Source organism: Solanum lycopersicum, chromosome 7 (assembly GCF_036512215.1).
Source record: "Solanum lycopersicum chromosome 7, SLM_r2.1".
Lineage (NCBI taxonomy): Eukaryota > Viridiplantae > Streptophyta > Magnoliopsida > Solanales > Solanaceae > Solanum > Solanum lycopersicum.
This window is the reverse complement of record NC_090806.1, coordinates 33,208,396-33,224,366: the sequence shown is the minus strand read 5'-3', so window position 1 is coordinate 33,224,366 and position 15,971 is coordinate 33,208,396.

The window sequence follows — 15,971 nt, the reverse complement described above, 5'->3', positions numbered from 1 at the left end:
ATTAGAAAATCCAGCCTTATTTATCGATCTTTTATAGGTGGAGGAATGATTGGAGATTGGCCTTGTTGAGGAACTTGATTGCCTTCTGGAGGAGATTTGTTCTTTAGGGGAGAACTCCCCCCATTAGCCAAATATCCCTCCACTCTACTTGCAGCTGTCCTTATCGTATTTAACTCCTATATCCACAAGAAAAGATTAGAAGCAAAAAGGGTTACATAGAGTTACCACTCGTAAGATAAGACTTATAGGGTTACCAAAAGTTGAGAATTCCTAATTGTAACATAGTGTCTCATTCATATGTGTGGCATGTTTCACACCAAAGAACAAGACTCTATGTATACGTGGTTTAGTGAGACACCGATCCTAAGATTACTTCAACCTCATGCTCTGATACCAAGTTTGTCACAACCGGTAAGCACCCCTTGATGTAACCGGCATCATTGTCCCCATTTAGGACTTGGAAAAGCCCATAGCATTCTTTATAACATATGATAGGTTAAAATATGGAAAATTAAAACTTCTTACATTTTAAGGTATAAATTGACCTCTCATTCATTATATATGGAGTTCACATAGACTCATGGTGTAGTGAAGCTTACTTAGGCTTCTTATTTAGACAACAAAACCAATACATATGAAATAGTCTAATAATGTTGTCTCGCATTAAACCATCTAAGAGTATTACAATATTTTGGAATAGTCCTTACATCATATAAAAATGACACTTATAGGCTTACAACGATAGTCTCAAAGCTAAGGAATGAAATAGTGTCTCAAAAATAACAACTTCATAGCTAGACTAGTTAAAAGGTAACATCACCGAACATTAAGAACCTACCAATAAATGGGGGAAACAGTCAAAGTTTTCCTGCAAGGTGGTCTCCTAAACATTAATGGCCTAAATGTACATTGTTTGACAAAAAGGAAAGAATATGGGATAGTACAATGTACTAAGTGTGGAAATATATGAAATTAAAACCATTGAAATCCTTCTTACAAAGACATTTAGTTCAAAACCATTCATAGTCACTTTCAAGGCTTTATTTACAATTAAGAACATATACAAGCCAATAGATATAACTTCACTTAAGACAAGTCCATATTCAACACAAGACCAACATCGTCATATAGTCAATTCAACATGGATATTGTCAAAATAAGGTCATATCAACATGAATGGCATCATATTAAGATCATATCAACATAATCAACTCCAACAAAATTCCACAAGAACAATTCATGTACAACAATTCATATCATAACATATAAGACCCTTACTTACAACCCCTTCCCAAGCCTACAAGTGTTATGGTTATGTGAAGACCCATGACCCCACATAATCAATTAAAACAAACAAAGGATCATAAGCAATGTCTACTTTCATATACCTTCATATTATGCATGTTCATGTACATCAACTTAAACCAATAGCATGTTCATCAATGAAACTAACATCATATAGAATCACCAACATATAAAGTCATCATATACATTTCATTCATATCATAAGTACATAAGAACAACCTCTTAGGACTTCTCTCAAGGTCAACTTGTGCCATGTATAAATAAAGTCACATACCCTCACCTACACTAAGTAGAACGCCCTTAAGTCACCCTAGTTAGTATTCACTTTATTACATTTATTTTACTTTTTGGAACAATCTCCTTATTCAAAAATAGATCATGTGACCTATATATGGAATCCAGTATCATGAAACCCTACACCGAAATAAGGAGCTCTACTTTTCACGATAGAACAAAAGAATAAACATAGCATATTCAGTGGATCCACTAGCTAGTATTCCTATGGAGGAAACATATGTAAGGTACTAGGAGATATGTCTTAACATGACATTAGAAATTAGAGTCCTCATCTCATGAGAACTTTTGTTGAATCTTCCTTCTATGGGGAGTCCACACCTCTCATTATTAAGTAAAGTTCCTTTTTTAAATGTCTTTAAGCCTTTATCAATAATCATATATTAGGATATCCCACAGGATATTAACACCTTGTATATCATGTTATTAGCTCATTAGGTATTGCATGAGAATTTCCATTCATAATAACCCTTCTTTTGTGAGATCAACAACATAATCATATCATAGTAAGGCAGACAAGTGATTTATATTCAACCTTGTATCTTCATACCCTTAACATGATCTCACAATTCACATAGACAAGACATTTTATCACATTCATTATATCATCATCTAATCTAGTCACATAAAATACTTCAATTTAATACCATTATCATGTATAAGCCATCATCATTTAAGTAGAGAACTCAAGATCACAAAGTCTTACTAGATAGACTTTATAATCCTCCTTCAAGATCTTACCATCAATCCAACCATATTTATCCATAAATCCATTTAATAAAATCATATAATAGTAATCTATACAAGAAATAAATCAATTATACCATCACTAATAAATTCAACATCAATTCATAAACTAGGGTTAGAGGAAAGGGTTCAATCATGAATTCTTCCGTAAACTAGGTAAAAGACTAAGAACGACAACAACTAAACAATACATAATCATTATCTATCAATAATACTAAAGTAAAGTAACATCAAATCAATTTCAAAATTAGAAGAAAACCCATGCATTTTACTTCATTAGAAATCAATTTTGAATATCCTTCCCAAGAGTGAGTAGCTTCCATACCTTAAGATTCCTTAGTGTTTTTTATAGAAAATTTAAAGTATTGAAGTCCTAATAAATATTTCATTTGGTCTTCAATGGAATTAGAGAGAGAAATTAGAGAGAAGTTTGAGAGAATTGGGTTTAGGAAAATATGGGGTGTTAGGTTAGTTTAATGAGGGTAAGTCCTTATATAGTCCCCTAACAAACTTAATTAACCATATATTAACCCTTAACTAATCACCTAATTGATTAAATAATTAAATCCATTACTTTAAAACTTAATTGTGAAACTCGACCATCCCCAGCGAGACCCGACCAATGGTCCGTCGATTGGACCACAGACCATCCTGTGGGTCAGTAGGTTGGGGAAGAGACTGGTCGTTTTGTTCATTTTGGTAAAATGGATAAGTTTCAACCAAAGAAATCATTGATGGATCTTCGTCAAATGATGGTTCGCCATTTGGATCATGGATGCACACTGTCCCAAATTAAATTATTTAATCAAATGAAAGGGTCCTCTCCAAGAAGCGTTAGGTTTGTTCTTGGTGCACTATATATTTAACAGCTTCTTACTAAATTTAATTAAATTCTGAATCTTATACCCATTTAAACATGCCAAGGAACACTAGTGCACATTAGTCAATTCTCCAGACGTCATGGTCGTTTCTTAGATTTTGACTCTACACTACCCACTTAGTTTCAATACATTATTTTAGGCTTAGAAACAGTGTTTTAATTATTAGTTCATGTAGTGAGGATCTAGACCAAGTCATGAACTTTTGGAGCGTTACATGTATCAAAATAGAATCTACAATTTTCTCACATGACCATCTAAACATAAGAGTACAAGAATTTGGGACTTAACCCTTACATCATTACAACCAGTCTTATAATAGGAATTACAATAATGTATTTGAATAAGCAAATATGAAACGAGAACTATCATCTCCATCCTTAGACATAAGGACTCATCAACTTAGGGATGACAATCAAATTTCTTCAAGAATGGAGTAGAAAATCTTCAATGGCCCGAAGCTACACTTTGTGTAAAAAGTAGAAGAGATATGGGTTAGTACAAACCACATGTGCTATGTATGTATGCATGAAAGTATACCACTTGAGACCATGTACAAAGGAAATTTTTGTTAGAAACATGCTAAGTTCACTTTAAAATCCTTTATGGACATTCAAAGAACATATAAAAGTTCAATCACAACAACAATAAGGCATATTCATATTCATGTTCAAGAGTAACATTATAACAAAGCCATAATCAACATTTCATGTTTAAATTCCATTTTATAATTACATCACAAGACCTTACTTATAAACCTAATAAAATATACTAGTGCAATGTGCATATGAAGTCCCATAAACCCACATAAACCATGTAAAAAAGCTAAGAGACCATAAGCATTCTCTTTTATCTTATACATCATCATAACAAGTGTAGTCAACGTCCTACATAAAAATTTAGACAAACATCATATAAGACCAATATCGTGCATATAAACTGAAACCAACATCATGCATTTTATTCATAGCATCTATACATAAAGAACCCACCCTAGAATTCCCCTCAAGATTGATTTATGTGATGTATGAGTATCCCATACCCTTACCTAAACTAAGTAACACCTATTAGGTAGTTCTAGTTAGTGTCCATCTTATAACCTTTATTCATTCATTTTACTATTGGGAAAATTCAATATAACCAAAATTAGGCCATGCGAGCTAAACGTGGAATCCGGTGTCATCCCCTCACACTGATAGTTGGGTGTCCTACTTCTAAAGGTAAGACATATACATTCATATAAAATCTAGGTGGATCTACTAGCTAAGGCTCCTATGGGGGGAAATAGTTAAGGTACTTGGAGTTTGTTACTATAAACCCTCTTCATGGTAATTTGCATTGTAGTTTCCACCTCATGAGAACATTGGGTGAACATACGTACCTATATATGGAATGGACACCTCTCACTGTCAAATTTAATCGGTGGTAAGCTAAATTTCATTTTAAAAATATTGTTAAGTATTCCTTAACATCAATTCACAACATAGTTCTTAGGAGTTTAACCCTTGATATAACATGCTTAAAGCTCATAGATTATATGATGAAAAATTCCTTTCGTCACAACCCAACATGATGTGAGAACATTACATCACAGCTTAGTAATAAGATTCACATAGAAGTCATCGTCAACTCCTGATAATAGTACACCAATCATCATCTCACGACCATCACATTCATAGCCTGATCATACAATCATCACTTTATCATTTATAATGCAATTGATCAATATTACCAAAGTCGACCAGCAATACTACACTAGAATTTTTATGACCTTGAAGATCTTACCAATGGCTTCCAAGAAAACCCTTTCAAGACTTCTCCCCAAAACAATGATATGTACTTCTAAAACAATTTATTATCATCACAAAATAGTCAATCATGCATGAACATACTTAATTTCATCATCTCTAGTCATTAACCAACATAATTCAAGAGTTAGGTTTAACAGATAAGGGGACATTCATGGATAATTAAGGAATTATGTCAATAATCTAAACGACACATAATATATGAGGTAATTTATGGAATAATATCAAAATTAACATCAATATAACAATTTCCATATGCATAATCATCAACCAATTCATAAATTTCAATCCAAGATTTATGAAATTGGGAAAGAACATGAGTCTAAGTGAATATCAATAACAATTAAACCTCATTACACACTTATATAATCCAAAGTAATCATACAAAATCATAATTACTTCACAAATTCATTTTTCAAAGAACACCCATTTGTAGAGAAAGCCCTAGATCTTGGTAGGACTGAAAACAACTTTGAAGGGATCTCTTGCGTAGAGGATTCCCAAGAGTGAAAGAATCAATACCTTGATGAAGACTTTATCAACGAAATATAATAGGAACCTATGTTTGTTAGCATTAAATGGGAACTCTAACATCTTTAAAACCCTTTTTAAGTCATTTAACTACACATGGAGACCTATCTTAAGCCATTGGATTTACGAGCTGTAACATTGCAGCCAATTAATATTGTTGAAGTTTAATGGGCTTGGAAGATATTGATTAAAAAAAAGTAAAGATAACAAAATTTGATAAACTAAAAAGTTGGAGAGTTGTGGTGCAACATTTAAGAAATGATGTCATGGGTTTAAAGCTTTTCATGATTTTAAGGTGGAATTTATATGAGGGACAAAGTATGATTTTAAGGTTTAACATTTGGTGATTACATAAGATATATTTTGGTTTCAAGATTGTCGTGTTTGATTATAAATAGTTTGAGAGTAGAAAATTAAAAAAAAAATTAGAACTTGAGAGATGAATATCTAAAGGGGCTATTTTGTGACAGTGGTTGATTAAATTTAATGAATCTAGAGGCTCCTCATTAGACATAAGACATTCATAAAGAAGAGTGTGCTACATATAGGGTCTTCAATATCTGAAAAACCATGTTTTGAAAGATATAAAAAACTTTCCTCTTTATGTATGTTTGTACCACAAGGAGGTAAGTAAGTACCATACTAGCCACATAACTATGAAAATTATGATATGATTTATTTAACACTCTTTCATTGATCTGAATCAACATTATTCTTTTACTCTTGGAAGGAAGGATTTTTTGATTTGTTTGCATGAGTTTGGAGAATTAATTTGCCTTCCTTTAGTAAGACTGTCTATAAAAGTAAGATTTCACATGCATGCCTAAGAAACTGTATTATAGAAATAGGGGCCAATCTATTTATTAAATTTCATGAGATAAGATTTGTCATTAGTGTTCCCATTGTGTCCTCATTGTTTTATGTTCCCTCTATCATTAGCATCTAAAACTAGCTTGACGAGATAACATTTAACACTAGCGTAAAATGAAAGCAACTGAATTTGTATACTTAAAATGAAAGCGACTGATTTCGACTAAGGTAACTACTTAATATATGGTGTGCTAATCTAATTTTAAAGTATTTTCTGTTTCATTTAATCAAGAATTTATTTATTCACTTCATTCATGTAAAAAAGAACACAACAACAAATAAAACTTCTGAGAAGAAGTAGAGTCCTTTTACAAAATCCTAAAGAGGTATTGTTCAATTTACTAAAGAAGTGCACAAATAAAACAACTCGTGAACTATATACATAGCAAGAGACATTTGCCTGGTTCAGTAAAGACTTGTAACATAAACTTTCTTTTCAAGAGTCTATCCATTATATGATAAATTTTCTTTTCATTTTTTGTTTTTTGAGAACATAGTAGAGGGTTAACGTCTATGTGGTTGGTAGATAATTGAGTGAGTGAGACCAAATATTAAAATTTAAGCATACCTTCCAACAAACTATCACTTCAGTTATTTCAGTTACAAGTAAGTTACGACAATTATTTATTCCTAATATATTATAAAAGTTTTGTAATAGGACAATGAAGGATATTCAACTTAAATGGATTTCACACCTTTCCAAAATCTGGAAGAAAAAGTTCAAGTAGATCTTTTGAACGAGCTTGTGATTGAACTAGGATACATCAGAAGCGAGAAGCCTAAAAAACCCCAAAATAAATTAGTATTGTAGATATTGGATTTTATGTTTTAAAATTAAAAAAACATCCTATCTCACAACATTGTTAGCCCATCTATTTGTGTTTAGACTACAATTGGTGACTTCAAAACTAAATTAAAGCACAAACAGTCACATTCTTCTAGTAATTAAACAAATAGAATTACTATTGTGATAAAGGAAGTCCATTGCTTTTAAACCAAGAACGCCAGTAGCGAACCTTCGTATTTCTTTTGGGGACTTCTAGGATTCTAGTTTCTAATGTATACTAGATTTATCACAAGGTCCTTCAAAAGTCCGATTTACTCTTTTCCTTCAAGAATTGGGAAGGTGTGACATCATATAAGTTCAATTTCCTTGAGTATCACATTGCAAACTTTTGATAATATAATATGGAGCAAATCATTTGTGTTAGTTTTCTAGTAACGGAGAAAAATGAAGAGACAATTGGTTAAAGTGTATTCTTACATCTCTATTTGCATTTCATCTCTCTAAATTGATTCCCAACCATGGAGAGTTCGAATTTTTTTTTTTATTTTGATAAACTAATTATAAAATAAGAGGAAAATATCATTTAAGGGATAGAAACTCTGATAAAGAAATCTTTGATCACAAGTTTTTTAGTAATTGTGTAGGGACTTAACCACAAAATTCTAGATAAGTAGATGGTTCATGAGTTGTTTGTGTTGTGAAATTTTGTATTGCATCATGTAACTCATAATAGCTAAACATAAACTAAAAGACTAAAATTTATCACTTTTCGAAAGAAAGGAAAAATCTGGAACAAAAAAAAGTTTAAGAAAGTGAGTCTTTGTCATATTTAAACAACTAAAAATCCTAGCTCAAGATGAGTTTGAGTTAGTTTTTGATATGGTTGGAAAACGCTTGGATAGATCTTTCCAACAACGCCGACTTTGCGCATTTTTGATATCATATGAGGTGATATGCCTATCAGAATTCAGGTTGTTGGATTGAGGAATATGTCACTCCAGATTTAAGGAAGGACAAACTAGTATTTTAACAAAATAATTTGCTATTTAGTTTTAGGGTTTTTTGTGGTAAAAACTAAGTTTATATCCATTTTTATAAAATCAATATCACTCTTCGGGCTTGGATAAGAGAGAAACAAAATGGAAATATAGAAAAGTCATGAATATGCTAAGAAAGCCAAGGTTTGCAAGTGGAATTCATCGGCGGTGATCCCTACCAAGGTATGTATAACATATCGTAGCTCGAAATAGCTTGTACTAAGATAAGAAACTAAAATTAATCACTTATGGGGAAAAAAGGGAAAATCTAGAAAAATTTCTATGTTTAATAAGTGAATTTTGGTTGTTTTCGAACAACTATAACTTCTAGCTCAGGATGTGTTAGAGGTAATTCTTGATATGTTGGAAATCTCTAGATAGATATTTTCAACGCCGTTGAGTTTGTGCATTTTCAATATCATATGAGAGAGATATGCCTATAAAAAGTTGGGATGTTGGATTGGGGAAGGTCCCACTCTGAATTTTAGGAATGTAAGACTAGTATATTCAATAATAAATTACAACTTCATTTTAGGGATTTATTTTAAGTAAAAAAAAATTTAGTTTAGTTTTATAAAATCAAATCATGCTTAGAGCTTCGAGAAGAGAGAAAAGAAGAACGAAAGGGGAAAAGTCAAGAATTCGCCAAGAACGCGAAGGTTTGCGAGTGGAATTCATCGCGGGTGATCCCTATGGAAGTATGTCAAATTTTTTGGTGTTAGGTTAGTTCACCCACACGCAAACTTGTTTAAATTCAACGATTTGAGTAAGGTTGAATGGTAAAAGTGAAATTATTTAATAAAACTGTTGAATTCTTATTGCTTTAGTTGTTACATGCCAAAACTAAATTTGATTCGTATTTCTAGGTTATTTGAGTCGAATCTACTGGAATTTAGGGTATTGGTGATCCTAAATGTTTGAGTAAAGAACCATGGAAGTTTAGAAGGTTTATAGATAAAAAACGGAGAAGAAAAGTTGAACGCTTGTCCATACGGCCTTGAGTGCCGCGCCTCCATAGCCCTGCATGACAATCTCTGTCTAGAGGCCCTTGGGGCGACGCACCAGCCAGAGCACCCAATTGGCCTCTGAAGAATGGGCCTAGCACCCCACGCCTCTCAGAATTCCAAGGACGCTTGTGCATCCCATTCTTTCCCCACTCTTTCCTACTAGTTCCTAAGTGTTGTACCTATGTTTTTTAGTTGATTCCAACTCTCTATGGTACACATAAGCATCATGGAATCGTTAATAAACATGAGATCATAATTCTTGAATCCACAATCCAATTAAAGGAAAATTAAGATCAAAGTCAAAGAAGTCAAGAGTTAAATTTAAAGGTTAAGAAATAAGTCAAAGCAATGTTTTCTTAGCGTTTCAAGAGTCTTTACTAAACGTTTTAACTTCGTTTTAAAGCACAAGTTTCAAGTTAAGTAAAGAGTAAAGAGTTGAAATTCTTCCTTCAAACAAATATAAGGGAACAAAGTATTTCATAAGAGCTGATTTAAGACTCAAGTTTCAAGCTAAGTAAAGAGTAAATAGTTGAGTTCGTATTTCAAAAGTTATAAGAAAACTAAGTATCCCCTTTAAGTTTATAAAGGTTTTCCCATTTAAGTTAAGATGAAAGTAATATTTCCCAAATTTGAACAAGAAAAGAGATAATTGACTCCATGATAGATTTTTACAGCAATGTGTTGAGAAGTTATCTAAACCTAAAGAATGGAAGTTGTTATTAAAATCATGATCTAAAGCATATTGAGAGAGTAATGTTGTACACCAATGTGGGTATGGAGTTTATATCAACTCAAATCTCCATGTAAACCATGTAGCCACCATGGGTGTTAACTGGTCATACTTTTTAGATGATCATGTAAGTTAAGCTAGTGGATCAACTAAGTTAACGAGTTCTATGGGATGGCAAAGTATATGACATTCCTAGATACGTAGACAAACGTTTTATCACCACTTAGGATCATAGTTGTGGTTGTCGGTTAGAGAATCTCCCACAAAACCTATACTACTTTCATATATAAGTAATGTTGAGTTTGCCATTGCATTTTCTTTAATGAACTAATTTGTTTACACGGTTTTATAAGATTTAAATATACTTCATGTGTCATTATTTACATAAGGGATAATGACCAAGTACTCCCTCTACCTATGCCCAAAATCTAAGAGACACACTTATAATATACTAAGGTCCTATTACCCCCCTGAAATTATTTTATTAATAATTTTACCCCTTTTTAGCTTACGTGGCACTATCTTGTGGGCCCAACGATGGTTGACTTTTTTTCGAACTAGTGCCACGTAGGCTAAAAAGGGTAGAAAATTACATATAAAATAAGTTAAGGGGGTAATAGGACCTTAGTATAGTATAAGTGTGTCTCTGAGATTTCGGACATAGGTTGAGGGGGTACTTGGGTATTTTCCCTTTACTTAATATTATGTTTAGTATTTCGTTTAGTAGAGACGAGGTAATTTTTCCTTCTTACTCTGTTCAATATTATGTTTTGTTATCATTCCTACTCTCATACTCGTACATTCAAAGTGCCGGCATCGGTGATCCAGTAGAATACTCAAAGTCAGTGGCGAGCCTCCTAGCATTATGGAGAACACTATTATATGCCTTTCAATTTTTTTTCTTTATATAATGTTGTGTGGTCTAACCCAACATTCATCTATGTATTATAAAGGCTTCATAGAAAGATTATGAGTCAAATAGTTTAGTTTTGACACTCTCTTTATTTACAGATATTTGCTTACGGGACGTATGTGCAACTTTAGCCAAAACTTTAATTTTAATTTATCCTTGTGAGAATGATTATTGCTATATATTTAGTTAAATCTTCTACTGAGTTAAATAATCCAGGCTAAGGTTTCATTCAAGACCAGCAATGGTCATTGTGTCCGGTCACGTCTAGGGTGTAGGTTCAAGGCATGACAGTATGTGAGATCATTTCATGTTGGTTTAGTTCACCCACACGCCAACATGTTAAAAATCAACAATCTTGAGTTGGTTGAATGAAAGAAAATGAAGTTCTTTAAGAATAGTGTTGAATTCTTATTGGATGAGTTGTTGCATGACTAGAGTTGATATGTTTCCTATTTTAAGGTTGTTTTTTAAGTCGAATTTATTGGGTATTGAGGGAACTAATTATCTTAATTCTTTGAGGGAAATAACAATGGAAGTTTAGAAGGTTTAGAGATGAAAACAAAGGAGAAAAGTCAGAAGTTTCTGGGCGTAGCTTGGGGTATCGCGCCCACAAAAGTTCTAGAAAAATTCCTCTAAACTTTGGCCTCTAGCATGTCGCGCCAACTAGAGGAACTTCTTTGAAGTTTCAGGGCTGGTCCCCATGGCTGAAAGAACGCCAAGGACACTAGTTCTCCCCATTTATTCCCAATCTTTCCGTACTAGTTCCTAAGTGAAATAACCATGTTTCCTAGTTGATTCCAACACTCTAAGGTACATCTAAACATCATGAATTCATCCATAAAGATGATATCATGAACCTTGAATCAATAATTCAATTGAAAGAAAGTTAAGATCAAAGTCAAAGAATTTAAGAGATAAGCCTAGAAGTTGAAAAATAAATCAAAACAAAGTTCCTTAAAATTTAAAAAGTGTTTACTAAATGATTTAAATTCATTTTAAGACTTAAGTTTCAAGTTAATGTAAAGAGTAAAAAACTTGAAATATTTTCTTCAAAAGTTATATGGGAACAAAGTATTCCCTAAGAGTTGATTTAAGACTCAAGTATCAAGTTAAACAAAGAGTAAAGAGTTGAGTTCATTTCTCAAAAGTTATAAGGGAACTAAGTATTTCCTAGAAAGTTTATAAATGTTTTTCGAATTTAAGTTAAAGAGAGAATTATGATTTCCCAAATGATTTTTGAAAAAGAAAAGGGAACAGTGATTCCAAGAGAGGAATTTAAAGCTATGTGTTGAGCAATTATCTCAAACTTATGAAATGAAGATGATTTTTAAAGCGTGAATTAAGAATATTTAAGTCGTAGTATTGAGCAATAATGTGGGAATGAGAGTTCTTACTAACTCAAAACTCTATAAAAACCATGTACTAATCATTGGTATTAACGGGTCATACTTTTTAGATGATCACGTAAATCAAGCTAGTGGATCCATGAATTTAAGCAGTTCTATGCGACAAAAAAGCATAGAACAGTTTTGGCGGCTTGGCAAGACGTTGTATCACCACATAGGCTCATAGTGGTGGTTATTGATTAGAAAATCTTGCACATACACTATATTACTTTATATAAACATAAAGTTCAGTTTGTTATTTCATTTTCTTTAACAAACATAGTGTTTTCATATATATATATATATATATATTGCATATGTCTACCTGCTTTTTATTATTTTAAGTTACTTATAAGTTGAGCAGAGCCAAGGTTAGTGATTCTTCTTACTCTTCAAGTTTAAGTTTTGTTAGCATTCTAATTCACATACTCATACATTATATGTACTGATTCTAGTGGTTCTGTATCATATCATGATGCAGACGCAGGTAACTTTGATAAAAATCATCTAGCGGCTCGTTAATCAAATTGAGCATTCGAATTCAGTGGTGAACCTCATTGCATTCACGAGGACAAAAAACAACATGATTTTCAGGTTTTTTTCATTATAGGAAGTTTTCTGGTCTGTACCAACATCCATCTTAGTAGAGGATTCATATACAGATTCACGGCCAGACAGTTTATTTTGAGTCTCTCAGTATTTGCATTACATATATAATATTGTGCGACTTAAGTGCCAACTTGTCTGAGACAATAATTTTATGTTGTCTTTGTGAGAATATTTCTTGCTTTATATTGGGTTAAGTCTTCTGCTGACTTAAGTAAGTCAGACCAAGGATCTACTCAAGGCTAACAATGGTCATTCGGTGTTGGCCACATCGAGGGTGTAGTCTTGGGGAGTAACAAACTTAGCATGAGAGGATAGAATTCAAGAGTCTTAGGGAATCTATGAAGTTGAGTCTATAAAGTCCTAATAATTGGTGTAAAGCATGCCATATCTATAATTAGGAGGCTACAATATTTAGGAACTTCTCACTTCTTTCATATTCCTTTTCATCTATTGGAGTTTATCTCTAAAAAAATTTCCTCTAATTTGTACTTGCGCGTGTTTTAGATCATCATGCCTCCACGAAGAGCAGCGAGAGGTCATCCAACTTGAAGATTTTTTTAGGGGTTTTCATATATTTCGTCTCCTTTGACAAAGTTTACTCAGAATACAGTAAAGTTTCAATGACCTGAAGCTTATGAGATAAGCTTTCAGGAATTGAAACAGAGGTTGTCTACTGCCCTATTTTTGACCATACCAGAGGGTACTCAAGATTTTGTGGTGTATTGTGATGCATCTCGAGTTGGGTTGGGCTGTATATTAATGTAGAATGGAAAAGTTATAGCTTATGTCTCCAGAAAATTGAAGGTTTATAAGAGGAATTACCCAACCCATGACTTAGTGCTGGCTGATGTAGTGTTCTCCTTGAAGATATGTCGTCACTACTTGTATGGTGTTCATGTTGATATATTCATTGATGAGAAGAGCCTACTCTACGTGTTCACCCTAAAGGAGCTTAATCTCATAAAGAGGAGTTGGTTAGAATTACTCAAGGATTATGACATGAGTTTTCTCTACAAACCAGGTAAGGCTAATGTAGTTGTTGATACTTTAATAAGGTAATCTATGGGGAGTACCGCCCACGTTTATGAACAAAAGAGAGAGTTAGCCAAGGATGTGCACAGACTTGCATGTCTGGGAGTTAGACTCATGGATTCCATATAAAGAGCAATAGTGGTGACCAATAGGGTTGCTAGTTTTAGAGGTAAAATAAAAACAATACTAAGATGTAACGACCAGAGAGTACCCCCCCCCCAAGAAGTTAGTGCATTCTCGAAATGGAACACGAAATACTTGACCTATTGGAGGTCTTGTACAAGACCTTTGACATCGTTCATTGTATACATGTATGAAAAGTAGTGTGGAATTAAAAGTTTTCACATGAAATAGTAATATTTTAAAATATCTCTTTTATAGAGAAACATAATGAAAGGCTAAGTCCTAAGTCGACATCTTAAACACACGAATATATTGGGACACGACCCATACTTTAGTGTATAGAAAATACCTAAGTCTATTATAATATTTTTGATAAGGAAATCTAAACATCATGATGTCCTGGAATATAGTTAGTACATACCTACTCTTGCTTGAATTAAATGCTAATCCAAGCTTCACTTCGAGACTCCTCTCAAATTCCACCTACATCTTTTGAGATAAATAAAATATATGGAATTACTACATTGCATGCACTAAGTATGGTATAATGCATAAAATCGTGATAAAAGGACATTTGTATATAATATGCTCTTTTGAGTAAAAATTTCATATCATAAGTATAAGAATAACATATAACACAAACACCACATATATTATACAAGATCACTTCAAAATAAATAACATGAGACCTTCCTACCAAATGTTACTCTAAGGCTCACTTGAGTGAATTACGAAGCGACCGCCCATACAATCCCTTCACACACACCAAGAGATCCTTTAGATTACCTAAGATAAAATTATTCCCATTTCATTAATTAAACTCCCTATCTAGAATTACTCCAAGACTCACCTAAGTAAGACATGAAGAGACCGCCCATACACCCTCTTCAATCCTACCGATGTAATCCCTAAACCTACTCTAGATTAGTACATTTTCATTAACATACCTTTATTTAAGTCATTATGTCCATTAGACATTTTAAGAGACATTCACAAATTAAGGACTTTCACATAATGGTCTTGGAGAAGACCTAGGGACTCACATACTTACATCTTCAAAGCCTAGTCGTGCAATGCCTAAATAGCGTCTCCTTCCATGACTTAAACTTCATATTACTTATCCAACACAAGCATTCATCCCATATGATGAGAATAGGCAATAACTGACATAGACCATACTAGCTAGGAATGGAATCCGGAGACTACACTACTTCAATGGAGGGTGTTCTACTTTCCAAGGGTTGAACTAGGACACAACGCATTATGTAGGAACATGGTTATGGAATATTGAAGGCTTTTATGAACTCTAGTCTCCTACTCAAGTAGATCTACAGTGTACTCTAATCTCCTTCTCAAGTAGAGTTGCAACCCATAACCTATTATTTCGGTCTTTGCTATTATAGAGTAAGTTCAATAATCTAAAGGTATATGAAAAGGTACCATCTCTTTTTCCTACCAACTCATAATACCCCTACCAAGAATGAGTCAACAAGGGATGACACTCAAGGACAATATAAATAGATCATTCTTAACCTTTTTTTATTTAGAAGGTTCCATGTATTAGTATGCTTAGTAAGGCACCATCTTAGGTCTACCGATCCTAAACTTTCATTCAACATTAATTCATACACATACAAGACAAAGGTGCATAAGCCTACTACGTCAAGATGTTCATGTTCATATTCTTCATGTATCAATAAGGGACATATGTCTACGAATGCACCACACACACCATTATCATCTTATCAGATATATCATAACATTCAAGAAGCACATAGAGACAAGTAAGTATACTTTCTATTAATCTTACTCACTTTTTTAGAATCATCAATATAAACCATCATAAGCCTCATATAGGTCATCAAGAAGAATGGTACTTAAATATTAAGTCATTACATAAAGACTCCATTATAGC